Raw genomic sequence first — 26958 nt, 5'->3', positions numbered from 1 at the left:
AAACAGAATGGAAGGCAATGGTGGAAGCCACATTTATCATCATCATATCTATACAGATAAATATTCATCATCATATCTATACAGCCAACTCTCCTTAGCTGTGGGATCCAAAATATTTTAAACATTATTCTAAGTGAACTAACACAGAAACAGAAAATCAAATACTGCATGCTCTTACTTGTAAGTGGGAGCTAAACATTGAGTACACATGAACACAAAGGAGGGAATAGACACTGGGGCCGACTTGAAGGTGGAGGTTGGAGGAGGGTGAGGATTGAAAAACTACCTATTGAGTACTATGCTTATTACCTCAGTGATGAAATAATCTGTACACCAAACCCTGTGACATGCAATTTACCTGCATAACAAACCTGCACATGCACTCCTGAACCTAAAAGCTAAAAAAATCTTAAAAAATATAAAATAACAATACGACAATAAAATAATAAAAGTTTAAAAACAATACAATATTTACATAGCATTTACATTGTCTTAGGTATTAGAAGTAATCTAGAACTGATTTAAAGTATACATAGGAGGATGTGCATAGGTTATATGCAAATACTACACCATTTTATATCAGGCACATGAACATGGGGGGTGGTTCCTGGATTTCAGAAAGGAGGAAAGAAAAGGGAAAAAGACAGGAAGGCAGACAAGCCCATTGGCAGGAAGGAGTTAGCGAGGATTTCTGTGCCAGGACTGACTTGGTCTATCTTGCCCTTGCACAGAAACCGTGTCTTCCTTTCTAAAACCTGGCTTGAAATTGATGTCAGGACATGGTTTCTGGGCTGTTGGAAAAGGAAGCAGTGGTTTCTGGGCACTGGTGTGGGTTTTCCAAGACAAGCCCCTAACTCTCATTTCTTTTCCTTTGCATAACAGAGCTAAGGCTTTTGTAGAAGAGTTGAACCTTGAACAACACGGGTTTGAACTGAGAGAGTTCACTTATATGAGAGTTTTTGAAAATAAAATTTAACCCAAGTGTGCCTGCCTCTCCTGTCTTTGCTTCCACGTCCTCTACCTCTTCTGCCTCTGCCACCCCTGAGACAGCAAGACCAACCCCCGGCTTCTCATCCTCCTCAGTTTACTCAACATGACGATGACAAGGATGAAGACTTTCATGAATCACCTTTATGATTCACTTCCACTGAATGCATAGCAAATATGTTTTCTCTTCCTTATGATTTTCTTTAAAACATTTTCTTTTCACTAGCTTACTTTATTGTAAAAATATGGTATATAATAAAAATACCATACAAAATCTGTGTTAATTTACTGATTATGTAATTGATAAGTCTTCTGGTCTACAGTAGGCTATTAGTAGTTAAGTTTTGGGGAACCAAAAGTCATACATGGATTTTTGACTGTGTGTATGGGGTTGGTACCCCTAACCCCGGCATTGTGCAAGGGTCAACTCTATTTATTAAGTACCAATAACTGTCCTGAACACCTTGCATATATTAACTCATTTAATTCTCAAAATAGTCTCATGTGGTTGGTATCATTGTCTCCATTTTACAGATAAAGATGGTCTCACAGAAAAGTCACGCAGCTGGGAAGTGGTAATACACGTTACATATGATTTAGATCTAATTTTAAAAATAGTTAAAATTAATTTTAGATTTGTGATATTTAATTTAAAGGCAGATGCAAACTTGTGATAAGTTTATGCTACTTACTTGCCAATATGTATTCTCCCCTTTTGCTGTCATAACCGACTCCTGAGGTTTTAGCCCAATACGTGCCTGCAGAGAATAAAAACCACATTTTCCTGCCTCTTTTTCATTTCCAAGTGACTAAATTCTGGACAATGTGAGTTAGGCGGAAGTGTCATGTGCAACTTAAACTGAGAGGCATGCCCTTTGTCCCCCTTCTCCTCCTCACTGGTGGGGATGTGAGGGTGTGAGTGTGATGGCTTCAGCAGCTATTTGGGGCAATGAGGAAGCCCACACCCTAAATGATACCCCACTGGGATAGGAGAGCAGAGAGCTGAAAGAATCATGGTCCCTGTCCAAATCATGAATATGTATTTATTTATTTATTTTAACTTTTATTTTTGGTTCTGGGGTACATGTGCAGATTCGCTATATAGGTAAATTGTGTGTCACAGAGGTTGCATGTACAGGCTATTCTGCCACCCAGGTAATAAGCATAGTACCTGATAGGTAGTTTTTGATCCCCACCTTCTTCCCATACTGCACCCTGAAGTAGTTCCCAGTGTCTGTTGTTCCCGTTTGTATCCATATGTACTCAATGTTTAGCTCTCACTTGTAAGTGAGAACATGTGGTATTTGGTTGTTTCTATGTTAGTTTGCATAGGATAATGGCCTCCAGCTCCAACTCTTTCAGCTCCATCCAAGTTGCTGCAAAGGAATGGTCTCGTTCTTTGTTATGGCTGTGTCGTAGTCTGTGGTACATAAATATCACATATTCTTTATCCAGTCTACCATTCAAATCAGGATTTTTTTTTTTTTCGAGACAGAATCTCACTCTGTCACCCAGGCTGGAGTGCAAAGATGCAATCTCAGCTCACTGCAACCTCTGCCTCTTGGGTTCAAGTGATTCTCCTGCCTCAGCCTCCCAACTAGCTGGGACTACAGGTGCACACCATCATGCTCAGCTAATTTTTGTACTTTTAGTAGAGACGGGGTTTCACCATGCTGGCCAGGCTGGTCTCGAACTCCTGACCTCAGGTGATCCGCCCACCTTGGCCTCCCAAAGTGCTGGGATTAGAGGGGTGAGTCACTGTGCCAGTCCAGGAAGTTTTATATAGAAGAATAAAACCTTATATTTAAGCCATGTTAATTAGGGGTGTCTATCACTCACAAAAATCTAATGTAGATAATATTAAATTTAATTGTTTGTAGACATTAAACTTTCAAAAAACTTTTATTTGCCCTATTTATAAGTTGATTTATTTCATTTATAAGAATTGCGTAAGTGCTTAGAAAAATTTTACTATGCTTATAAGTCCCTTCAGGCATTTGAAATGTTTGAGAGGAAAATCTATGAAAGGTATAAATTTTATTTAAACTCTTTCAGGAAGTTTAATTAACCAGTTGGTAAATGAGGTTAATTGTTTGAGGAATTTAATCTGTTTAATTTATTCATTAATTGAACACTCATTAATCAAAGAATGTGTGAAAGTAATGCTTCCTTTATTTTTAATAAAAATAAATTTATAAATAGAGTACAAATGTGCCTAAGCTAAATTTAGATTAAACACTAGGTTTTTAAATTTGTAATTTAAATAATGCATATTAATTTAAGCACAAGCAGATGCAATTAGTCTTTTCTGCCTACAAAACTTTTTCTCAGACATTTAACAATATAGCTGACAGCAGATGAGAAAAACGGAGACATTGAGGAAGCTGCAAATATGTGAGGAATGAGAAGAAAATTTTAATCTTTCTGCTGGTGCAAAACAAAAAAGAATGAGATAGAATACAGATTTTCTCACATTCTTTTTCCAACTAAAACATCCATCATCCTTCCTCCCCTAAGATGAGATAACAAAAAGATATTACATTTTATTTTTAACCAGAAGCACTTGTTACAAAGTTTTAAATTATTATGTCTTATGTAGATTCTGACTTCACCTGTAGTCTCAGTGACTTTGTACAGAAATCAGGAAGATGCTTTGAAAGAAACACTGTGCAATGAAAGTGCTATTGGTGTGCCTAGCATTGAATGCTGTTGACTGCAAAGACTTGAGCCCACACGTTGCCTGAAACCTTCAGTCATTCAAAGCTGTGATTTCAAGACCCAGATGCTGACAGCTGCTCAGAATGCTTCTCAGGCAGAGGCTGGGACTTCCAAGACCCCATTCCTAGGTTAGGTGGTGAGTGGCTCTGATACTGTGAAAACTCACGAAAGACTATGTAATGACACCGAGCACGTGAGACTATTTTGAGAATTAAATGAGTTAATATGTGCAAAAGACTTTGTGAGTGGGACAAAGAGAACTCAGAGAGTGTCTAATCTACCATGGCTGGTTACATAATTTGGGAGCCCCAATGAGAAGTGAAAATGTAGGGTCTCTTCTTCAAAAATTATTAAGAATGTCAAGACAGAGACAGCAAAATGTTAAATCACATGTGAGGCTCTGGGGATTGCACAGATCTCAGGCTTTCAAAGCTGGTTTGTAATTTGTGTGGCCTGGGGAGCCAGGTCAGGGGAGGGTTGTTAGGCCTGCCACCAAGAGGACGAGAAACTGATCAGAGTGGCCAGCCTCTGTGTTCTAGACCAGCGGTCCCCAACATTTTTGGCATCGGGGACCAGTTTTGTGAAGGACAATTTTTCCACAGACAGTGGGAGAGATGGTTTTGGGATGAAACTGTTCCAACTCAGATAATCAGGCATTAATTAGATTCTCATAAGGAGCACACCTAGATCCCTCACATGCACAATTCACAGTAGGGTTTGTGCTGCTATGAGACTAACGCCTCTGCGGATCTGACAGGAGGCTGAGCTCAGTAGCAATGCTCACCTGCCTGCTGCTCACCTCCTGCTGTGTGGCCCCGTTCCTAATAAGTCACCAGTCTTAACTGGTACCTAACAGGGTACCAGTCCGCAGCCTGGGGGTTGGGAACCCCAGCTCTAGGCCAGCACTTATGGTAGGTTTTATACATCGGTGGAGTTTCACTTAAACGTTTGGGGAAAAAAATGATTCTTCTCCTAGGAAAAATAAAAAGGAAGAGAAAACAAAAAGGAAGAAACTGATTTTAATCCTTTTATTTTATACTTTAAATAATTGTTAAAAACCACATAATAGTCAGTGGAGTGGTGCACACCCATAGTCCCAGCTACTCAGGAGACTGAGGTGGGAGGATCGCTTGAGCCCAGGAGTTTGAGTCCAGCTTGGGCAACATAGCAAGACCCCATTCCTCCCCCTCCGCCGACCAGGTTACACACTAAGAACAGTTTTGCATTATAAGAATTCAAACAGTATAAAAATATAGAGACCTCAAAAATAACGAAACGCTTTACTTGCCTTATGATTCCACTTCTCACCCCAGAGGTATCAATATCTTGAAGTGTACTCTTACCAACGACATTTATCCATGTGTGGATGCAGAGCTATATTCATACAATGTGTTTTATATATCCAATACTTCTTCGTTATTTTGTTTTTTTGAGATGGAGTTTCACTCTTGTTGCCTAGGCTGGAGTGCAATGGCGCGATCTCGGCTCATTGCAACCTCCGCCTCACAGATTCAAGCGATTCGCCTGCCTCAGCCTCCCGAGTAGCTGGGATTACAGGCATGCGCCACCATGCCTGGCTAATTTTGTATTTTTAGTAGAGACGGGGTTTCGCCATGTTGGCTAGCCTGGTCTCAAACTCCCAACCTCAGCAGTTTGGGATCCGCCCACCTCGGCCTCCCAAAGTGCTGGGATTACCGGTGTGAGCCACTGCACCTGGCCTCCAATACTTCTTTGTATATAACATTACTATGATCATGCTGCATGTTCTCTCCTAAAACTTTTTATTTCTTAATATATCATGGAACATTCCAAGTTAGTCTTATATATCTTCCTCATTCTTTTTAATTATTGCATACTATTTCATAACATAAATTTTCCTAAAGTATATAAGCCATTGATTCCTCCTATTCCTTTTCAATTTTGGGGAACTGTTATTCCTATTACACACAATGCTGCAATGAATGTCCTTGTTTGTGCTTCTTTTTGCACATACAAGACTTTGTTGTTTTGTTTTTGGGGCTAGATACCTACAAGTAGATTTGGTGGGGCAAGAGAAACTGAGATGCAAAAAACCTACTCCACAGCACACAGGTTTTAATGGTAAAGTTGATCAAAAAGATAATAAGCTTGGTAAACTTATAAACTGTGTTCTTCTGAAAGCAATTTGTGATTTTATACTAAAAGCCCTATAAATGTATCTTATCTTTTGACCCAGAAAATGTGCCTCTAGGGATAATCAGATCTTTGTGAAGACACCTCTCTATAAAGATATTCACAGCTATTCTATTTGTAATAGTACTAAATATTCTGATAGTTAGAAAGCTTGCACCAATATGCCCACCGGACTGTTAAAATATTAAAAATCTTTCATTATGAATGATACATAGATGCTGCTTGGACTGCTTCTCTCAAATGCCCCCACATGCCCGCCTCCTGGATCCTCCCATGAAATTAGGCCCTGTCATTCAAACACCAAGGTTAATGCCTGGAACAGTCTGGGGCCTCCAGAACCCAGCTCTGGTCTGACAGCCTGGTCATCCTGAGTGGCGGGTCCAGGCCCTCCTGGATGTTAAATACTATCTATGTATTTTCAACTTAATTCCTGGAAACAATGTAAAAGTTCAACAATAGGAATTGATTAAAAGAATTATGATAACAGAAGGCCATGCAGCTATTAAAAATGGTGGTCTGCCATGGAATACTATGCAGCCATAAAAGGGATGGGAGTTCATGTCCTTTGCAGGGACATGGATGAAGCTGGAAACCATCATTCTCAGCAAACTAACACAGGAACAGAAAACCAAACACCACATGTTCTCACTCATAAGTGGAGTCGAACAATGAGAACACATGGGAATATCACACGCTGGGGCCTGTTGGGGGGTGGGGGGCTAGGGGAGGGGAGGGACAGCATTAGGAGAAATACTAATGTAGATGACGGGTTGATGGTTGCAGTAAACCACCATGGCACATGTATGCCTATGTAACAAACCTGCATGTTTGCACATGTATCCCAGAACTTAAAGTATAATTAAAAAAAAGAAATTTGCCAATCCAAAATATAGAAAATAGGAATTAAGCAGTGTTTAATACCACAGAAAAGGCAGGTAAAGACAATTGCAAAACGTTCACTTGGAAACATTTTAAAACTCCAACCCTATCGCCCATTATCATCCTATAAATAATCGGATGCAGAGGTGTCCTTTCAAAAAATAAATGGTGCTCCGAAGATATGATTGGAATATATTGCCAAGTGAGGGGAAAAAGCAGTATACAAAACAATATTCATGATGTAATCCCATTGGAAACATATTTATTCATACTGATTCACGAAGAGGGCCAGGCATGGTGGCTCACACCTATAATCTCAGTACTGTGGGAGGATGAAATGGGAAAATCACTTGAGCCCAGGAGTTCGAGAGCAGGCTGGGCAATATAGTGCAGCCTGTCTCTACAAAAAGTTTAAAAATAAGCTGGACATGGTGGTGCATGACTGTGGTCCCAGCTACACAGGAAGCTGAAGTGGGAGGATCACTTGAGCCAGGGAGGTTGAGGCTGTAATGAGCCATGATTGTGCCACTACACTCCAGCCTGGGCGACAGGGTGAGACCTTGTCCCCCTCCCCCACAAAGAAAAGATTTATAGAAAAAGGCTAAAAGACACAAAAATGTCAACAATGGTTATATCTGGATGATGAGATTATACTTGATTTTTGACACTTGTTCTTGTTGCTTACCTGTAGTTTTCTTTTCTTTTTTTTTTTTTGCAATAAGTTTGGCAAGTCTTATAATTAGGAAAACAATGTGTTGCTTTAAAAATAAACTAAAACTAAAGTTAGTTAACAGGAAAAGGCAGCTTTTTTTCTTGATTTGTGCAACATTTGCTGTACTTGCTTGAATTCAGCTTCCTGGGGCAGGGACTAAAGGGTAAGTCAGTAAGGCTGACAGAAGCTCAGCAAAAACATCTGGAGGGAGGGAGGCTGGGCATGGAGGGAGGAGAGGCAACCATATCGGCCAGCCTTCTGTCTCCTTTCACTCTTTCCACTTCCTTTTGTTCAGACAGTTCATTTTGGTGAGGCCGCAGGCATTTTTGAAATTTTGCAGCGTGGGGAGCTGCCAGGATCAGCTTTTCTGTTCTTTCATGTCTGAGCATATGTGACAGTTTTTCAGAGAATATATATAAGGGAACGTTCCATTCTCTAGCTGGGCTTTCATCCAAGGTATAGATTTTCAGAGCTGTGGACACAGCCACTGAAATAGCACTCACATGCCCCAGCACAGGATGGGGCAGCAGCTTTTATCTCAGCAGGCTCTGGTTAGAACGGTCTTTTCATAATGATAAAAATTTGAACAATAGGAAGCGTACCCAAGCCACAAGGAATTCTCTGGACCACATTTGGGGGGCTGACATGGAACATGTCTTCCCATCCAGCCGATTCCTGGAGGAGGTACTCTCATGGCCAGGGATCTTGTATGATATGATGGATGCTTGACTCCAGAATTTTACCTGATTAAGAACTTGCGGCCAATCTACAGGTATGTCTCCCTTTGGCCATTGGGACAGCAACTTGAAATGCTCAGTGAGACCCCAGGGGGAGCAGGCCATGGGCTCTAATGCTCTGAGATTGTTGGCATCAAACAGAACTCCAGAACCATAGACTTCATGGGACATTTTTACAACCATGGGCCTATGAAGAAAGTTCCAATTTCCATAGTAGGTGGTTCCTTAGCGCTGTGATATCAGAAATGAACCTTCTGAAATGAGAACCACCATACAATCCAGCAATCCCACTACTGGACATCTCCCCAAAGGAAAGTAAATCAATATATCAAAAAGATACCTGGCTAGGCATAGTGGCTCTTATCTGTAATCCCAGCACTATGGGAATCTGAGGTGGGAGGACTGCTTGAGCACAGCGGTTCAAGACCAGCCTGGGGAACATAGTCAGATCCTATTCTACGACAAATAAAACATTAGCTGAGTGTGGTGGTGCACACCTATAGTCTGTCTCCCAGTTACTTGGGAGACTGAGGTGGGAAGAATGCTTAAGCCCAAGAGGTCAAGGTTGCAGTAAGCCATGATTATGCCAATGCACTCCAGTCTGGGCAATGTTTCAACAAAAACAAAAATGATACCTGGACTCATATGTCTATCACAGCACTATTCACAATAGCAAAAATATAGAATAAACCTAAGTGTCCATCAGTGGATGATTGGATTAAAAATGTGATAGAATGTGGAATGATAGACCATGGAGACTCAGGAGGGTGAAGGAGTGGGAGGGGAGTGGATGATGAGAAATTATTTAACGGGTACAACGTATGCTATTCGTTAATGGATACCCTAAAAGCTTGACCATTACACAATGTATGCATATAACAAAGTTGCACTTGTGCAATTTATACAAAATTTATACAAACTCAATTTATACAAAAAAAGAAGTGAGCCTTCTTTACCCTCACTTTCCGTAGTATCCACCCTATGACTCTGCAATCCTTCTGATAAAGCTTCATTCCTCAGTATGATTAAAGAACAGGCCCTTACACAATTGTAAATATCCTTGGAACAGTGTCCTATCAGCTATGATCTCTTAAATATGATTGAATTTAATGCATCCCACTCCTGCCAGTTCACAGATATTCCCTGCAGAGAGGGGTAGATGTAAGGTGACTTGAAGAGTGGTAATAACAGGTTCCTATCATGGATTTCACTTCAGGAAGACAGGCCCAGGAGGATTCTAGAAGAGAAGCCAAGAATGAAGGTAGTTGGGACAGGAGTGGCCATGGAACCAAGAATATGCACAGTTCTCATTATTCCTCACTAATCCTTATTATTCACAGATTGCATATTTGCTAATCCACCTACTAAGTACAATTTATTTGCAACCCCCAAATAAATATGCTTCATGCTGTTGAGGCAGACATGTGCAGAGTGGCAAAAAGTTTGAGTCATACAATGCATGTTTTCATGTACAGTGGACTCCAAGTGTAGTGCTGAGGCACTGCCCAGTGTTCCTAAGCCCAGGAAGGCTGTGAGGTGCTTTGTGGAGAAAATACACGTGTTAGATAAACCTTGTTCAGGCATATGTTATAGTGCTGTCGGCTGTGAACTGGATATTAATGCATCAACAGTAAACATTGAGCACAGTGTCTTTAAATAGAAACACACATAAAACAAAGCTACATATTGATCATTTGAAAAAAATATGACTAGAGAAGGGACCAGCAGGGGGAGGTTGGGAGAAAGAAGAGACAGAAATGGATGACCGTTATAACCCCAACGGGGAGTGCTATCCAGCCCAGGGGCTCCCTCTCCCCCAATGTCAGGCTGAGGCTCCAAAAGATAACGTTAAAAAAGAAAAAAATGTGACTAGAGGCTAGAAAGGGCCTAACCCTCTATTTCCCCTGGGAGCAACAGTTGTTTGCATTTGCTAATTCAGGGCTCATAGCGACTACAGAACAGAACTACCATGTATAACGAGAATCAACTGCAATCTGAAATTTTGGACAGAGAACAAATAGTAAATGGCAAACAACTATCTATAGTAGTAAAATAAATGACAGATATATCTGTATCGTTCTATTATTTACATGAGAAAAGGTGAATGAGAGCCTCGGCTTAGCAATTTGTAAAGTTGATCAAAGTCTAGAATTCTTTGGAATAAATCAAAGAATTTACAAGTGTCTCGTAAAGTTTCTAAAATTACTCTTTCACTCCTCCCAAGGAATTATTCAGGGCAGCAACCCTTTCCCTGTGAGGACAGCCTCGTTCATGGACACCCCTTTGCAGTACTCACTGTATGAAGCCAATCATACAAAAAGACCAAGAAAACACTACCTAAAAAGATTCAGCCCATTTTACCTTAATATATAATTTTTATCGCTTAATTTCATCAGACAGGCAAATATTTTTGAAAGTCAATTTCTAAATAGCTATAGGAATAGTTACTTAGAAAAACTCTAGGAACAGTCCTTCACCAACGAGCATTCTTTCTAACATCACCTAGGTAATTGAGGGATTCTCTGTTCCTGGTTTAGATAAAGATTGGCAGCACTGCTCCCTCTGTGGGGACTCTGGGCTGTGATCCTCCTCGTGTTGATTTACCAGTCCTGAAGTACGGCTTCCCAGGAGCCGCTGAGGGTAAAATCAATGTTAACTTACATTCACCTTCATCACACCGTTTGCACTGAAGAAACACTGCTAGACTTACTAGTGCTGGATTCTAACAAACTAGGTGGGAAGAAGCCCCAGGTACTTGATAAAATTCATTTGTAATGAGGACACAGAGGTCCAGTGGAAACTGGGCATCAGAAGAAACAGGCGAGGTCACGTGGTGCTTGTCAGGCAGCCCAGCCTAGTTGGTAGGGGTGGGCAGGGAGGGAGGAGGGCCAGAGAAATAGGGTGCCTGCCTCCTTCCCAAGGTAGGGATTGGAAGGCCTGAATCAAGAAAGGAAGGTCAACAGCCTTGAGGAGAATATGTTTCAGTGACCAGGTGTGACCCTCAGAACAGGGCAGGCAGCCAGAGGCTCCACAGACCTCTCCCCTGAGAGAGGAGCAGAGCTGAGCCGGGAAGAACGCTGTGTTCCTGCATGTGGCCCACAGAATTCATTCCGCACAGCATTTGATAAGATTGACTTAAAAGGAGACCATTATGATTGGAGTAGAGGTCATGAGCTAAATCTGGCTGATGAATGGACGGAGGTGAGAACGAATAAAGGGAGGCAGCAAAGGCAGGGCTGCCTGCTCGAGTCTTTCAACAGTCCTACAGGAAGGGCTTGGCTAGAGATCTGGACCCATGTAGCCAGGGATGAAAGCCCAAGAAATGGGCTCAGCCCCTCCTTTTGGTTCTCCAATGGGGGAAAACTGGCGTTGTAAGAGCCTGTCATTGTATTATAGGACAAATGGAAATACCCAGCCAGAGAAACAGAAGTCCAATGTGCCAAGAGGGGAGTGGGACACAATTTGGGTTATCAGTGCATTATTCAATGGATTTATAGTGGATATTTTAACTCCCCCCACCCCCACTTCAAGGGACCAGATGAGAGCTAAATCTATATAAATCCTTGGGTGTTATCTTTAACTCAATCCAAGGCACAATAGATTTTCAACCACATTTTCTCTGTGCAGAAAAAGTTTCCAAGAAGGAAATGGAGGAGAAGCCTCATTACTCCCTCCTGTCAGTCTCCTACTCTGAACCCTCTATAAGCAGTTTGCTGTGTTTCTCAGAATTAATTTTAATAATTTAATTTTTGCAGAGAATTCTGTGTCATTGAGAAAGTATGTCAACTTGTTCCTATAATGTTTTCAGAAGTACGCAGCGGGTGACAGATTTTGTCCCTTACACAGATAAAGATAACGAAAGTATGAAATGTTTGTTCATCCAAATGTTATTTATCCAAAGATCAGAGCAAGTGTTTGGTTTGGGTGTGGTAGTTCAAAGAAGCATCTTGATGACCTTTGCAGCTTATCTAATAACGCCAGCATTATGTTCTCTGTGATCATGGAAGCGGTGCAGGGGTGGCATGACTTATTATACAACAGTCTTCGGTTTAGCCAGTCTAGCACACTTAGGACCGTATAATCAGGTCAAGTTTTCTCACCCACACAAAGCCTGCAGGGTGGCTGAGACCTAGGGTGGCTTTAGTCCTCAACTTTTTGAACCAACAAACACTTGAGTCTGCAGTGGATGGACAGTTTCCCTCTGCTTGCCTTCTCTTTCTCCTCTTTCAAAGTCCCTTCGTCTTTTATCCCTTTGATTCCAGTTTGACAATTCCATTCGTCTCTCATTATTTGGCCAAGTGGTAGACTACGTGTGGGAGTGGGAGATTGAGAGGTTGAGAGAATCATGTGGTTGGAGAATGAGGGTAGAGGATGTTAGAGTGAACTCTGAATGAATTATCAAAAAGACCATAAAGACCTTTCTCAATGCAAATGTTAACCTCCAGCTAGTACATATTAAGCTGATTATTCTGCTTAAAGCTCATTTGTTTACTGCCTCACCTTGAACCACACTATAAAAGGTTCCCTTGTTTACTTTTGTTTGGAACTGGAGAGAGGATTTTAAAAATGTAATCCCAAGGGTCCCAGAGCCTGGCTTAAGGAGCTTAAGGGTCTGCTGGCCCCAGTTTAAGTTTTGTTCTCCTGACACAATGCCGAGAAAGGCATTGATTCCAGCTCAGTTCTCAGGTTTGTTTATTTGGTTTTGCTTTTATGCAGTTGGGGGAAAACAGAAAGAAAAGTTGCATTAAGCTCAAGCATGGCCACCCTTTCTATTTCAACAAGTAGTATTCCACCCAACTCAGTAAAGACTTGCCACTTGGGAGAACTAAGGCGGAGGGCACTCTTCTTTATTGTGCCAACTCTGACTTGGCAGACATAGCATTCCAGGTTTACATCTATTACATCACTAATCCTGACAGCAACCCTGCAGGGCTGATATATTTCTCAACTTGATAATATTCTCAACTTAACAATGAGTAACAACTTCTGGGAGGAGGGGGACTTGTTCAGGGTCCTACAGCTAGTAAGCGGTAAATCAAGAACTTAAGTCCAAAATTCTCTAACCAGAGAGCTAATATTTTATCTACTTGTTTCTAAAAACATGTATTTAATTGACAACTATTTTTGAGCATCTGCTATGTGCCAGGTACTGTGCTGGAGTGGAGAATGCAAGCACGCATAAAGATATAGTTCCTGTCCCTGCAGAGCTTGCAGGCCACTAGGCTCTGGTCAGGTGCAATGTGTTAAGTGCTAGGAGAGGTTGCGGTGGCAGCACATAGGAGAGGCACCTGGCTGAGTTTCTGGGACTCAGACTCATCAGTCCAGAGAAAGTACATCTACAGGAGCCTGAAAATAGTTTCTTAAATTTTACTGTAAATGTGAATCATTCTAGGATCTTGTTAAAATGGGGTTCTGATTCAGGAGGTCTGGAGTGAGGCCCAAAGTTCTGCTTTTTTTTTTTTTTTTTGAGAGTCTTGCTCTGTCTCCCAGGCGGTGATCACCGCTCACTACAGCCTTGACCTCCTCCCATCTCAGCCTCCCGAGTAGTTGTGACTACAGACGTGAACCACCATGCCTGGCTAAGTTTTTGTATTTTTTGTAGAGACAAGGTTTTGCTGTGTTGCCAGGCTGGTCTCAAGCTCCTGGACTCAAGCGATCCTCCCACCTTGGCCTCCCAAGGTGCTGGGATTACAAGTGTGAGCCACCGCACCTGGGCAACTCTGCATTTCTAACAAGCTCCCAGAAGAGGCTGTTGCAGCTGGTCCATGGATCACGCTGTTAGTAGTAAGGCTCTAAAGAACAAGAAAGGGTTAGCCAGCTAGAGAGGTGTGTTGGTGGTGAGAGCTTCCCCTGTAAAGATGCAGAATGGGCAAAGACTTGGGGAGAAAAAGATCACGATCATCTTCAGGGAACTGTGGTTTCCCCAGTAATCCTGGACTGGGGCATGAGGAGGTGAGGTAGTTCAAGAAGGGGTTGGAGGCGAGAGTGAAGAAGTAAATGGAAATCCATCATACAGGGCCCCATAAGTCTTGTTAAGGGGCTGTAGACACTGAGGGCAGTGAGATGCCATTCACTGTTTTAAGCCGATGAGTTCCTTTATCGGATCTGTAAGCACACTGACTACAGTGTGGAATATGCATTAGAACAGTGTTTTCAATGCTGTCTCCATGTCAGAATCACGTGGGGAACTTTATAAAATGCCAATGCAAAGCCATCGCCCCAACCCCCACCCCAGACAATTCAAGAGGATCGCTAAGGCAGAGGTTCTCAAAGCATGATCCCTGGACCAGCAACAGCAACAGCATCAGGGAACTTGTTAGAAATGCAAATTCCCAGGCCCCATCCCAGATTTACTGAATCAGGAACTCCGGGAGTGCGCCCAGCAGCCTGAGGTTTCAGAAGCTCCCCAGGGGACTCAGGTACAGCTAATGTTTGAGAACCACTGGATTAGAGAGAGAAAAGTGAGGAGAGAGAGAGGATAGTTGACCAATCAGAAGCAGAGAGATGATGATGTCACAGAACCCACATCAGCTCTTATTAAACTCGAGGATCAACATCATCTTGATAGAGTCCCATAGTGTCTCAAAGTGGGGAGGTTAGGATGCTGGTTAGTCATGGGGTATTTTCAGAGTGGGAATTGATCAGTGACATTTTGTCAGGGATTGATCCAATTTATAAACTAGATAAGTTTCTCTGTTACAGATTGAATTGTTTTTCCCTCCAAATTCATATGTTGAAGACCCACCCCCCAGTGTGATGGTGTTTGGCGATCAGGCCTTTGGGAGATAATTAGGGTTAGATGAGGTGATGAGGGTGGGGCCCTCAGAATGAGATTAGTGCCCTTATAAGAAGAGGCACCAGAGAGCTTTTTCTCTCCCTCCTCCATCCTCCTCTCCCCTTCCCCTCCTCTTCCTCTGTTGCCAATCCCTGCTTCCCAACTCCCACCATGTGAGGACACATTAAGAAGGCCACCATTGGCCAGGTGCAGTGGCTCACACCTGTAATCCTAGCACTTTGGGAGGCTGAGGTGGGTGGATCACTAGGTCAGGAGTTCAAGACCAGCCTGGCCAATATGGTGAAACCCCATCTCTACTAAAAAATACAAAAAGTAACTGGGCGTGGTGGTGGGTGCCTGTAATCCCAGCTACTTGGGAGGCTGAGGCGGGAGAATCATTTGAACCTGGGAGGCAGAGCTTACAGTGAGCTGAGATCAAGCCATTGCACTCCAGCCTGGGTGACAGAGCAAGACTCTGTCTTTAAAAAAAAAAGAAAAAGAAAAAGAAAGCAAAAGAAAAAAGAAGGCCACCATCTACAAGCCAGGAAGACAGCCCTCACCAGAAACAGACCATGCTAGCACTTGGTCTTGGACTTCTATTCTCCAGAACTGTGAGAAAATAAATTTCTGTTGTTTAAGTCACCCAGTCTGTGGTATTTGGTGATGGCAGCCTGAGCTAAGACACTTCTGGAATGGTAAGTGGGCTTGTTGGGACACACAGGTCCCTGTGGAGTTAAGTGTTAAAATGGTTTGTCTGTGGCCTTATCTTGGGACACATGGGTCTAAGTGAGTTGCACCTGTAACAAATTGAGCTTATATAGTTTATGTTGCAAGTTTTCAGTTTTGAAATTGTGACTTTTGTTTCATATTTTAGAATTCTAAACTAAGGCTGTCATATGAATTATTGAAATTCAAAACTCTTAATAGGGTTTCCAGATAAAATATAGAACACCCAGTTAAATTTGAATTTCAAGTAAACAGTAAAATGTTGAATATAATTACATGCCAAATAGTGCATGGAATATACTTATTCTAAAAAAAAAATTGTTTTATCTGAAATTCAAATTAAACTAGGTTCCTGTATTTTTTAAAATTTCATTGAGGTACAATATACATATATAATTTGCCATATTTACCATTTTTAAATGCAGTTCAGTAGTAATAAATACATTGATATTCTTTGTTTTCCCTTTATTCTCCTCCCCTTCTCTGCCTCTGGTAACCACCAATCTACTGTCTGTCTTCATGAGAATCACTTTTTTTTAGCTCCCATATATGAGTGAGAACATATGATATTTGTCTCTCTGTGCTTGGCTTATTTCACATAACATAATGGCCTCCATTTCTATCCATGTTGCTGCAAAGGGCAGGATTTCATTCTTTTTTTCATAGCTTAATAATATTCCACTGTGTATATATATCACATTTTCTTTATCCATTCATCCATTGATGGGCACTTAGATTCATTTCATATTTGGCTATTGTGAATAGTGCTGCAATAAACATGGGCGTGCAGCTATCTCTTTGATATATTGATTTCCTATCTTTCACATATAAACCCAGGAGTGGGATTGCTGGATGATATGGTAGTTCTATCTTTAGTGTGCTGAGTAGCCTCCATACTGTTTTTCATAGTGGTGGTACTAATTTATACTTCCACCAATAGTGGATGAGGGTTCCCCTTTCTCCATGTCCTTGTAGGCATCTGTTACTGCCTGTCTTTTTGATACAAGCCATTTTAACTGAGCTGATAGATATGATCACACTGTGTTTTTTATTTGCATTTCTCTGATGATTAGTGATGTTTGCAAATATTTTCTCCCATTTTGTGGGTTGTCTATTCACTTTGTTAGTTGTTTCCTTTGCTGTGCAGGAGCTCTTTAGCTGGATGTAATCCCAATTGTCTGTTTTCGCTTTGATGGCCTATACTTTTGAGGTCTTACACAAGAAATCTTTGCCCAGACCAAGGCCCTTGAGTATTTCCCCAATGTTTTCCTCTAGTAGTTTCATAGTTTTAGGTCTTAGATTCAAGTCGGTAATCCATTTCGATTTGATTTTTGTATATGTTGAGAGATAAGGGTCTAGTTTCATTCTTCTGCATATAGTTATCCAGTTTTCACAGCACCATTTATTGAAAAGACTGTCCTTTCCCCATTGTATGTTCTTCATGCCTTTGTCAAAGACGAGTTGGTTGTAAATGCATGGATTTATATCTGGGTTCTCTATTCTGTTCCATTGGTCTATGTGTGTCTGTTTTTATGCCAGTATGCTGGCATACTAGCATAAAATCATGCTGCTTTGTTTACTATAGCTTTGTGGTAAATTTTGAAGTTAGGTAGTGTGATGCCTCCAGCTTTATTCTTTTTGTTCAGGATTGCTTTGGCTATTTGAGGTCTTTTGTGGTTCCATATAAATTTTAGGATTGTTTTCTCTGTTTCTGTGAAGAATGTCATTGGTATTTTGATAGGGATTGCATTGAATCTGTAAATTAATTTGGGTAGCATTGTAATTTTAACAACACTAACTCTTTCAATCCACGAGCATGGAGTATCTTTCCATTTTATTGTGTCCTGTTCAATGTCTTTCATCAGAATTTTATTGTTTTACTTGTATAGATCTTTCACTTCTTTGGTTAGATTGATTCCTATATGTTTTGATTTCTTTTACAAATTGTTCACTGGTGGCATATATAAATATGATTGATTTTTGTATGTTGATTTTGTGTCCTGCGACTTGATTGAATTGATCAGTTCTAACGGTTTTGTGGTGGAGACTTTAGGTTTCTCTAGGTGTAAGATTTGTCATGTACAAACAAGGCTCATTTGACTTCTTCCTTTCCAATTTGGATGCCCTTTGTTTCTTTCTTTTGCCAAATTACTCTGGGCAGGACTTTCCAGTATTATGTTGAATAATAGTGGTGAAAGCGAACATCCTTGTGTGGTTCCAGTCTTTAGAGGAAAGGCCTTCAATTTTTCCCTATTCAATATGATGTTAGCCATGGGTTTGTCATAGACGGCCTTTATTATTTTGAGGTATGTTCCTTCTATACCCATTTTGAGCAGCCTTTTTATCATAAAGGATGTTGAATTTTATAAAAATGTTTTTTGGCATCTATTGAAATAATTATATGGTTTTTGTTCTTAATTCCATTAATGTGATATATCACATGTATTGATTTGTGTATGTTGAAACATCCTTGCATCCCTGGGATCAATCCCTCTTGATCACCATGAATGATGTTTTTAATATACAGTTGAATTCAGTTTGCTAGTATTTTGTTGAGGATTTTTGCATCTATGTCCATCAGAGATATGACCTGTAACTTTCTTCTTTTGTGGTATTTTCTTGTCTGGTTTTGGTATCAGGGTAATGCTGTCCTCATGGAATGAATTTGGAAGAATGTCCTCTTCAATTTTCTAGAATAGTTTGAGTAGGGTTGGTATTAGTTCCTTGAATGTTTGGTAGAGGCCAGGCACCGTGGCTCATGCCTGTAATCCCAGCACTTTGGGAGGCCAGGATGGGAAGATCACTTGAGTTGAAGAGTTCAAGATCATCCTGGGCAACACTGCGAGACCTTATCTCTACAAAAAAATCCAAATATCGGCTGGGTGTTGTGGCGCATGCCTGTAGTTGCAGCTACTCAGGTAGCCAAGGCAGAAAGATCACTTGAGCCCAGGAGGCTGAGGCTGCAGTGAGCCATCCACTGTACTCCAGCCTGGGTGACAAAGTGAGACCCTATCTCAAAAAATAAATGAATCAGTGGTTGGTAGAATTCAGCAGTGAAATAATCAACTCCTAGGCTTTTCTTTGGTAAAAGACATTTTATTATGGCTTTGATTATTGGTTTGTTGAGGTTTTCTATTTCTTTATGGTTCAATCTTGGTAGGCTGTATGTGTTCTGGAGTTTGTTTCTTCTAGGTTTTCCAATTTGTTGGCATACAGTTGTTTATAACAGTCTCAATGATTCTTTGTATTTCTGAGGTCTCAGTTTCTTTGTCCCATTTTTCATTTCTATTTATTTGATTTGATTTGATTTATTTGAGTCTCTTTGTTTTTTAAAATTAGTCTAGCTAAAGTTTTGTTGATTATATCTTTTCAAAAAGCCAACTTTTCATTTCATTGATTTTTTGGTCTCAATTTCGTTTATTTCTGCTCTGATTTTTATTATATCTTTCCTTTTACTAATTTTGGATTTGGCTTGTTCATGCTTGTCTAATTCCTTGAGGTACATCATTACGTTCTTTAGTCTACTTTTCTGATCTAGGGATTTGTTGCTTTTAACTTCCTTGTTAGTACTGCTTTTGTTGTATCACATAGATTCTGGTATGTTGTATTTCCATTTTCCTTAGTTTCAAGTCATTTTTAAGCTTCATTCTTAATTTCTTCATTGACCCATTCATTGTTCAGGAGCATGTTGTTTAATTTTCATGTTTGATTTATTTTCCAAGGCTGCTCTTGTTATTGATTTCTAGTTTTATTCCATTGTGGTTAGAGAAGATATTTGACATGATTTCTATTTTTTTGGGTTTATGCAGACCTAAGATATGGTCTGATATGTGCTGATGAAAAGACTATGTATTCTGCAGCAATGGGGTAAAATCTGTAAATGCCATTTAGGCCTATTAGATACAGTGTGTAGTTTAACCCCACTGTTTCCTTATTGATTTTTCTGTCTGGATGATCTATCACTGTGAATGAGGTGTTGAAGCCTGTACTATTATGGTACTGCAGTCTATCTCTTCCTATTAATGTTTACTTTATATTTTTGGGAGCTCTGGTGTTAGGTGTATAGATGTTTATAATTTTTACATCCTCTTGCTGAATTGACCCCTTTATCATTATATAGTGACCATCCTTATTTTTTTGATAGTCTTTGACTTGTAGTCTATTTTATCTGATATAAGTATAGTTACTCATGCTTGTTTTTGGTTTCCAGTTGCGTGGAATAGCTTTCTCAATCCTATCACTTTCAGTCTATGTACACTTTTATAGGCGAAGTGGGCTTCTTGAAGGCAGCATGTAGTTAAATATTCTTTATTTATCAATTCAGTTCCTCAATGCCTTTTTTTTTTTTTTTTTTTGAGATAGAGTCTTACTCTGTTGCCCAGGCTGGAGTGTAGTGGCACAACCATGGTTCACTGCAGCCTTGACCTCCTGGGCTCAGGCAATTCTCCAATCTCAGCCTCCCAAGTAGCTAGGACTATAGGCATGTGCCACCATGCCCAGCTAATTTTTATATTTTTTGTAGAGACATGTTTTGCCATGTTGCCCAGGCTGGTCTCGAACTCCTGAGCTCAAGTGATCTGCCAACCTCAGCCTCTTTAAACTACTGGGATTATAGGCATGAGCCACCATGCCCAGCCACTCTATGCCTTTTAATTAGAGAACTGAGACAATTTACATTCAGTGTTAGTATTGATAAGTAAGGACTTACTACTGTCATTTTGTTGCTTGTTTTCTGTGTTTTGAGACTCCACTCTTCCTTTGTGGTTAAGTGATTATCTCTAGTAGTATGTTTTAAATTGTTGCTTTTTATTTTTAGTGAAGCTACTGTAGGTTTTTATGCTGTGGTGACCATGAGGCTTACAAAAAACATTTTATAGCTATAAAAGTTATTTTAAAGAGATGACAACTTATCCTAGATCACAAAGAAAACACTAGAAACAAAGGCAAAAAAAAAAAAAAAAAAAAAAACCCAGAAAATTCCACACTTTAACTCCACCACCCCTAACACACATTTTGACTTTTAGTTGTCTCAATTTATTTTAATATTGCCTATCTCTTAACAGGTTGCTGTATCTATAGTTGTTTTTGTTAGATTTATCTTCTGGGCTTCATTCTAGAGTTATAAGTGGACTGCACACCACAAATACAATAATAGAGTATTCTGGGTTTGTCTGTGTATTTACTTTGCCAGTGGATGTTATACCTTGAATAGTTTTCCTTTGCACATTAGTGTTTTTTTCTTTCAGATGGAAGAACTACCATTAGCCTTTCTTGCAAGACAGAACTGGTGTTGGCGAATTCTCTCAGCTTTTGTTTTCTCTAAAAGATTTTATCTCTTCTTCAAATGTGAATGACAATTTTGCGGATACAATATTCTCAGGCGACAGGTTTTTTGTTTTGTTTTGTTTTGTTTCTTTCAGCACTTTGAAAACGTTTTTCTACTCCCTCCTGGTCTCCGTGGTTTCTGTTGAGAGGTCTGTGGCTAGATGAACTGGAGCTTTTTCATATATTATTTGCTTCTTATCTCTCACTGCTTTTAGGATCTTCACTTTATCTTTAGCCTTTGGGAATTTGACCATTAAATTCCCAATTTATTTGTAGTTTTATTTGGGTTGAATCTGTTTGGTGTTCTAAGACTTTCCTATACCTGCATATTTACATCTTTCTCAAGTTTAGGGAAATGTTTTATCATTATTTCTTTGAATAAGCTTTCTACCTTTTGCTGTTCCTCAGTTTCCTCTTAAACACGAATAATTCTTAGATTTGGTCTTTTGAAGTTTTTTTCTATATCTTGTAGGTGGTCTTTGTTCCTTTTTGTTCTTTTTCTTTTTTCTTCTCTATGTATTTTCAAATGCCAGTCTTCAAGCTCACTGATTCTTTCCTCTGCTTGGTTCATTTTGCTGTTGAGAATCTCTAGAGTTTTTCAACTCAGCAAATGTATTTCTCACTTCCAAGATTTCTGTCTGAGTAAAAATTATTTCAATGTCTTTGTTAGATTTCTCTGATACATTTTTGAATTGTTTCTCTGTGTTATCTTGGAGATCGCTGAATTTCCTTAAAACTGCTATTTTGAATTCTTGGTTGGAGAGCTCACAAATTGCCATCTTTTTTTTTTTTTTTTTTTAATTTATTTATTATTATTAAACTTCAAGTTGGGCCGGGCGCGGTGGCTCAAGCCTGTAATCCCAGCACTTTGGGAGGCCGAGACGGGTGGATCACGAGGTCAGGAGATCGAGACCATCCTGGTTAACACGGTGAAACCCCGTCTCTACTAAAAAATACAAAAAAAAACTAGCCGGGCGAGGTGGCGGGCGCCTGTAGTCCCAGCTACTCGGGAGGCTGAGGCAGGAGAATGGCGTGAACCCAGTTGGCGGAGCTTGCAGTGAGCTGAGATCTGGCCACTGCACTCCAGCCTGGGCCTCAGAGCGAGACTCCGTCTCAAAAAAAAAAAAAAAAAAAAAAAACAACTTCAAGTTGTAGGGTACATGTGCACAACGTGCAGGTTTGCTACATATGTATACTTGTGCCATGTTGGTGTGCTGCACCCATCAACTCATCATTTACATCAGGTATAACTCCCAATGCAATCCCTCCCCCCTCCCCCCTCTCCATGATAGGCCCCGGTGTGTGATGTTCCCCTTCCCGAGTCTAAGTGATCTCATTGTTCAGTTCCCGCCTATGAGTGAGAACATGCGGTGTTTGGTTTTCTGTTCTTGTGATAGTTTGCTGAGAATGATGGTTTCCAGCTGCATCCATGTCTCTACAAAGGACACAAACTCATCCTTTTTTATGGCTGCATAGTATTCCATGGTGTATATGTGCCACATTTTCTTAATCCAATCTGTCACTGATGGACATTTGGGTTGATTCCAAGTCTTTGCTATTGTGAATAGTGCTGCCATAAACATACGTGTGCATGTGTCTTTATAGCAGCATAATTTATAATCCTTTGGGTATATACCTAGTGATGGGATGGCTGGGTCATATGGTACATCTAGTTCTAGATCCTTGAGGAATCGCCATACTGTTTTCCATAATGGTTGAACTAGTTTACAATCCCACCAACAGTGTAAAAGTGTTCCTATTTCTCCACATCCTCTCCAGCACCTATTGTTTCCTGACTTTTTAATGATCGCCATTCTAACTGGTGTGAGATGGTATCTCATTGTGGTTTTGATTTGCATTTCTCTGATGGCCAGTGATGATGAGCATTTTTTCATGTGTCTGTTGGCTGTATGAATGTCTTCTTTTGAGAAATGTCTGTTCATATCCTTTGCCCACTTTTTGATGGGGTTGTTTGTTTTTTTCTTGTAAATTTCTTTGAGTTCTTTGTAGGTTCTGGATATTAGCCCTTTGTCAGATGAGTAGATTGCAAAAATTTTCTCCCATTCTGTAGGTTGCCTGTTCACTCTGATGGTAGTTTCTTTTGCTGTGCAGAAGCTCTTTAGTTTAATGAGATCCCATTTGTCAATTTTGGCTTTTGCTGCCATTGCTTTTGGTGTTTTAGACATGAAGTCTTTGCCCATGCCTATGTCCTGAATGGTACTACCTAGGTTTTCCTCTAGGATTTTTATGGTATTAGGTCTAACATTTAAGTCTCTAATCCATCTTGAATTAATTTTCGTATAAGGAGTAAGGAAAGGATCCAGTTTCAGCTTTCTACTTATGGCTAGCCAATTTTCCCAGCACCATTTATTAAATAGGGAATCCTTTCCCCATTTCTTGTTTCTCTCAGGTTTGTCAAAGATCAGATGGCTGTAGATGTGTGGTATTATTTCTGAGGACTCTGTTCTGTTCCATTGGTCTATATCTCTGTTTTGGTACCAGTACCATGCTGTTTTGGTTACTGTAGCCTTGTAGTATAGTTTGAAGTCAGGTAGCGTGATGCCTCCAGCTTTGTTCTTTTGACTTAGGATTGTCTTGGAGATGCGGGCTCTTTTTTGGTTCCATATGAACTTTAAAGCAGTTTTTTCCAATTCTGTGAAGAAGCTCATTAGTAGCTTGATGGGGATGGCATTGAATCTATAAATTACCTTGGGCAGTATGGCCATTTTCATGATATTGATTCTTCCTATCCATGAGCATGGTATGTTCTTCCATTTGTTTGTGTCCTCTTTTATTTCACTGAGCAGTGGTTTGTAGTTCTCCTTGAAGAGGTCCTTTACATCCCTTGTAAGTTGGATTCCTAGGTATTTTATTCTCTTTGAAGCAATTGTGAATGGAAGTTCATTCCTGATTTGGCTCTCTGTTTGACTGTCACTGGTGTATAAGAATGCTTGTGATTTTTGCACATTAATTTTGTATCCTGAGACTTTGCTGAAGTTGCTTATCAGCTGAAGGAGATTTTGGGCTGAGACAATGGGGTTTTCTAAATATACAATCATGTTGTCTGCAAACAGGGACAATTTGACTTCTTCTTTTCCTAACTGAATCCCCTTGATTTCTTTCTCTTGCCTGATTGCCCTAGCCAGAACTTCCAACACTATGTTGAATAGGAGTGGTGAGAGAGGGCATCCCTGTCTTGTGCCAGTTTTCAAAGGGAATTTTTCCAGTTTTTGCCCATTCAGTATGATATTGGCTGTGGGTTTGTCATAAATAGCTCTTATTATTTTGAGGTACGTTCCATCAATACCGAATTTATTGAGCGTTTTTAGCATGAAGGGCTGTTGAATTTTGTCAAAAGCCTTTTCTGCATCTATTGAGATAATTATGTGGTTCTTGTCTTTGGTTCTGTTTATATGCTGGATTATGTTTATTGATTTGCGTGTGTTGAACCAGCCTTGCATCCCAGGGATGAAGCCCACTTGATCATGGTGGATAAGCTTTTTGATGTGCTGCTGAATCCGGTTTGCCAGTATTTTATTGAGGATTTTTGCATCGATGTTCATCAGGGATATTGGTCTAAAATTCTCTTTTTTTGTTGTGTCTCTGCCAGGCTTTGGTATCAGGATGATGTTGGCCTCATAAAATGAGTTAGGGAGGATTCCCTCTTTTTCTATTGATTGGAATAGTTTCAGAAGGAATGGTACCAGCTCCTCCTTGTACCTCTGGTAGAATTCAGCTGTGAATCCATCTGGTCCTGGACTTTTTTTGGTTGGTAGGCTATTAATTATTGCCTCAATTTCAGAGCCTACTATTGGTCTATTCAGGGATTCAACTTCTTCCTGGTTTAGTCTTGGAAGAGTGTAAGTGTCCAGGAAATTATCCATTTCTTCTAGATTTTCCAGTTTATTTGCGTAGAGGTGTTTATAGTATTCTCTGATGGTAGTTTGTATTTCTGTGGGGTCGGTGGTGATATCCCCTTTATCATTTTTAATTGCGTCAATTTGATTCTTCTCTCTTTTCTTCTTTATTAGTCTTGCTAGTGGTCTGTCAATTTTGTTGATCTTTTCAAAAAACCAACTCCTGGATTCATTGATTTTTTGGAGGGTTTTTTGTGTCTCTATCTCCTTCAGTTCTGCTCTGATCTTAGTTATTTCTTGCCTTCTGCTAGCTTTCGAATGTGTTTGCTCTTGCTTCTCTAGTTCTTTTAATTGCGATGTTAGAGTGTCAATTTTAGATCTTTCCTGCTTTCTCTTGTGGGCATTTAGTGCTATAAATTTCCCTCTACACACTGCTTTAAATGTGTCCCAGAGATTCTGGTATGTTGTATCTTTGTTCTCATTGGTTTCAAAGAACATCTTTATTTCTGCCTTCATTTCGTTATGTACCCAGTAGTCATTCAGGAGCAGGTTGTTCAGTTTCCATGTAGTTGAGCGGTTTTGATTGAGTTTCTTAGTCCTGAGTTCTAATTTGATTGCACTGTGGTCTGAGAGACAGTTTGTTATAATTTCTGTTCTTGTACATTTGCTGAGGAGTGCTTTACTTCCAATTACGTGGTCAATTTTGGAGTAAGTACGATGTGGTGCTGAGAAGAATGTATATTCTGTTGATTTGGGGTGGAGAGTTCTATAGATGTCTATTAGGTCTGCTTGCTGCAGAGATGAGTTCAATTCCTGGATATCCTTGTTAACTTTCTGTCTCGTTGATCTGTCTAATGTTGACAGTGGAGTGTTGAAGTCTCCCATTATTATTGTATGGGAGTCTAAGTCTCTTTGTAAGTCTCTAAGGACTTGCTTTATGAATCTGGGTGCTCCTGTATTGGGTGCATATATATTTAGGATAGTTAGCTCTTCCTGTTGAATTGATCCCTTTACCATTATGTAATGGCCTTCTTTGTCTCTTTTGATCTTTGATGGTTTAAAGTCTGTTTTATCAGAGACTAGTATTGCAACCCCCGCTTTTTTGTGTTCTCCATTTGCTTGGTAAATCTTCCTCCATCCCTTTATTTTGAGCCTATGTATGTCTCTGCGTGTGAGATGGGTCTCCTGAATACAGCAGACTGATGGGTCTTGACTCTTTATCCAGTTTGCCAGTCTGTGTCTTTTAATTGGAGCATTTAGTCCATTTACATTTAAGGTTAAGATTGTTATGTGTGAACTTGATCCTGCCATTATGATATTAACTGGTTATTTTGCTCGTTAGTTGATGCAGTTTCTTCCTAGCCTTGATGGTCTTTACATTTTGGCATGTTTTTGCAATGGCTGGTACCGGTTGTTCCTTTCCATGTTTAGTGCTTCCTTCAGGGTCTCTTGTAAGGCAGGCCTAGTGGTGACAAAATCTCTAAGCATTTGCTTATCTGTAAAGGATTTTATTTCTCCTTCACTTATGAAACTTAGTTTGGCTGGATATAAAATTCTGGGTTTAAAATTCTTTTCTTTAAGAATGTTGAATATTGGCCCCCACTCTCTTCTGGCTTGAAGAGTTTCTGCCGAGAGATCTGCTGTTAGTCTGATGGGCTTCCCTTTGTGGGTAACCCAACCTTTCTCTCTGGCTGCCCTTAAGATTTTTTCCTTCATTTCAACTTTGGTGAATCTGGCAATTATGTGTCTTGGAGTTGCTCTTCTCGAGGAGTATCTTTGTGGCGTTCTCTGTATTTCCTGGATTTGAATGTTGGCCTGCCCTACTAGGTTGGGGAAGTTCTCCTGGATGATATCCTGAAGAGTGTTTTCCAACTTGGTTCCATTTTCCCCCTCACTTTCAGGCACCCCAATCAGACGTAGATTTGGTCTTTTTACATAATCCCATACTTCTTGCAGGCTTTGTTCATTTCTTTTTCTTCTTTTTTCTTTTGGTTTCTCTTCTCGCTTCATTTCATTCATTTGATCCTCAATCGCTGACATTCTTTCTTCTAGTTGATCGAGTCGGTTACT

The 26958-nt window shown here is 40.2% G+C and overlaps 1 protein-coding gene across 2 annotated transcripts in view; it reads right to left on the bottom strand.

The window, feature by feature from the left end:
- The window catches only part of SMCO2 (single-pass membrane protein with coiled-coil domains 2), an 87392-nt gene that overhangs the window by 42671 nt on the left and 17763 nt on the right, over nt 1-26958 (bottom strand). The window contains exon 1 of one of the 2 annotated variants that reach the window (XM_073020577.1): nt 1680-1847. The exons of the other annotated variant lie outside the window; for it this stretch is intronic. The gene's annotated coding sequence lies outside the window, so the exon portion shown is untranslated. Of the gene's footprint in view, nt 1-1679; nt 1848-26958 lie in introns of those variants that run through there. 2 annotated transcript variants of the gene reach the window in all.

This window comes from Chlorocebus sabaeus, chromosome 11 (assembly GCF_047675955.1).
Source record: "Chlorocebus sabaeus isolate Y175 chromosome 11, mChlSab1.0.hap1, whole genome shotgun sequence".
NCBI lineage: Eukaryota > Metazoa > Chordata > Mammalia > Primates > Cercopithecidae > Chlorocebus > Chlorocebus sabaeus.
This window is presented reverse-complemented; position numbering and strand designations above follow the sequence as displayed.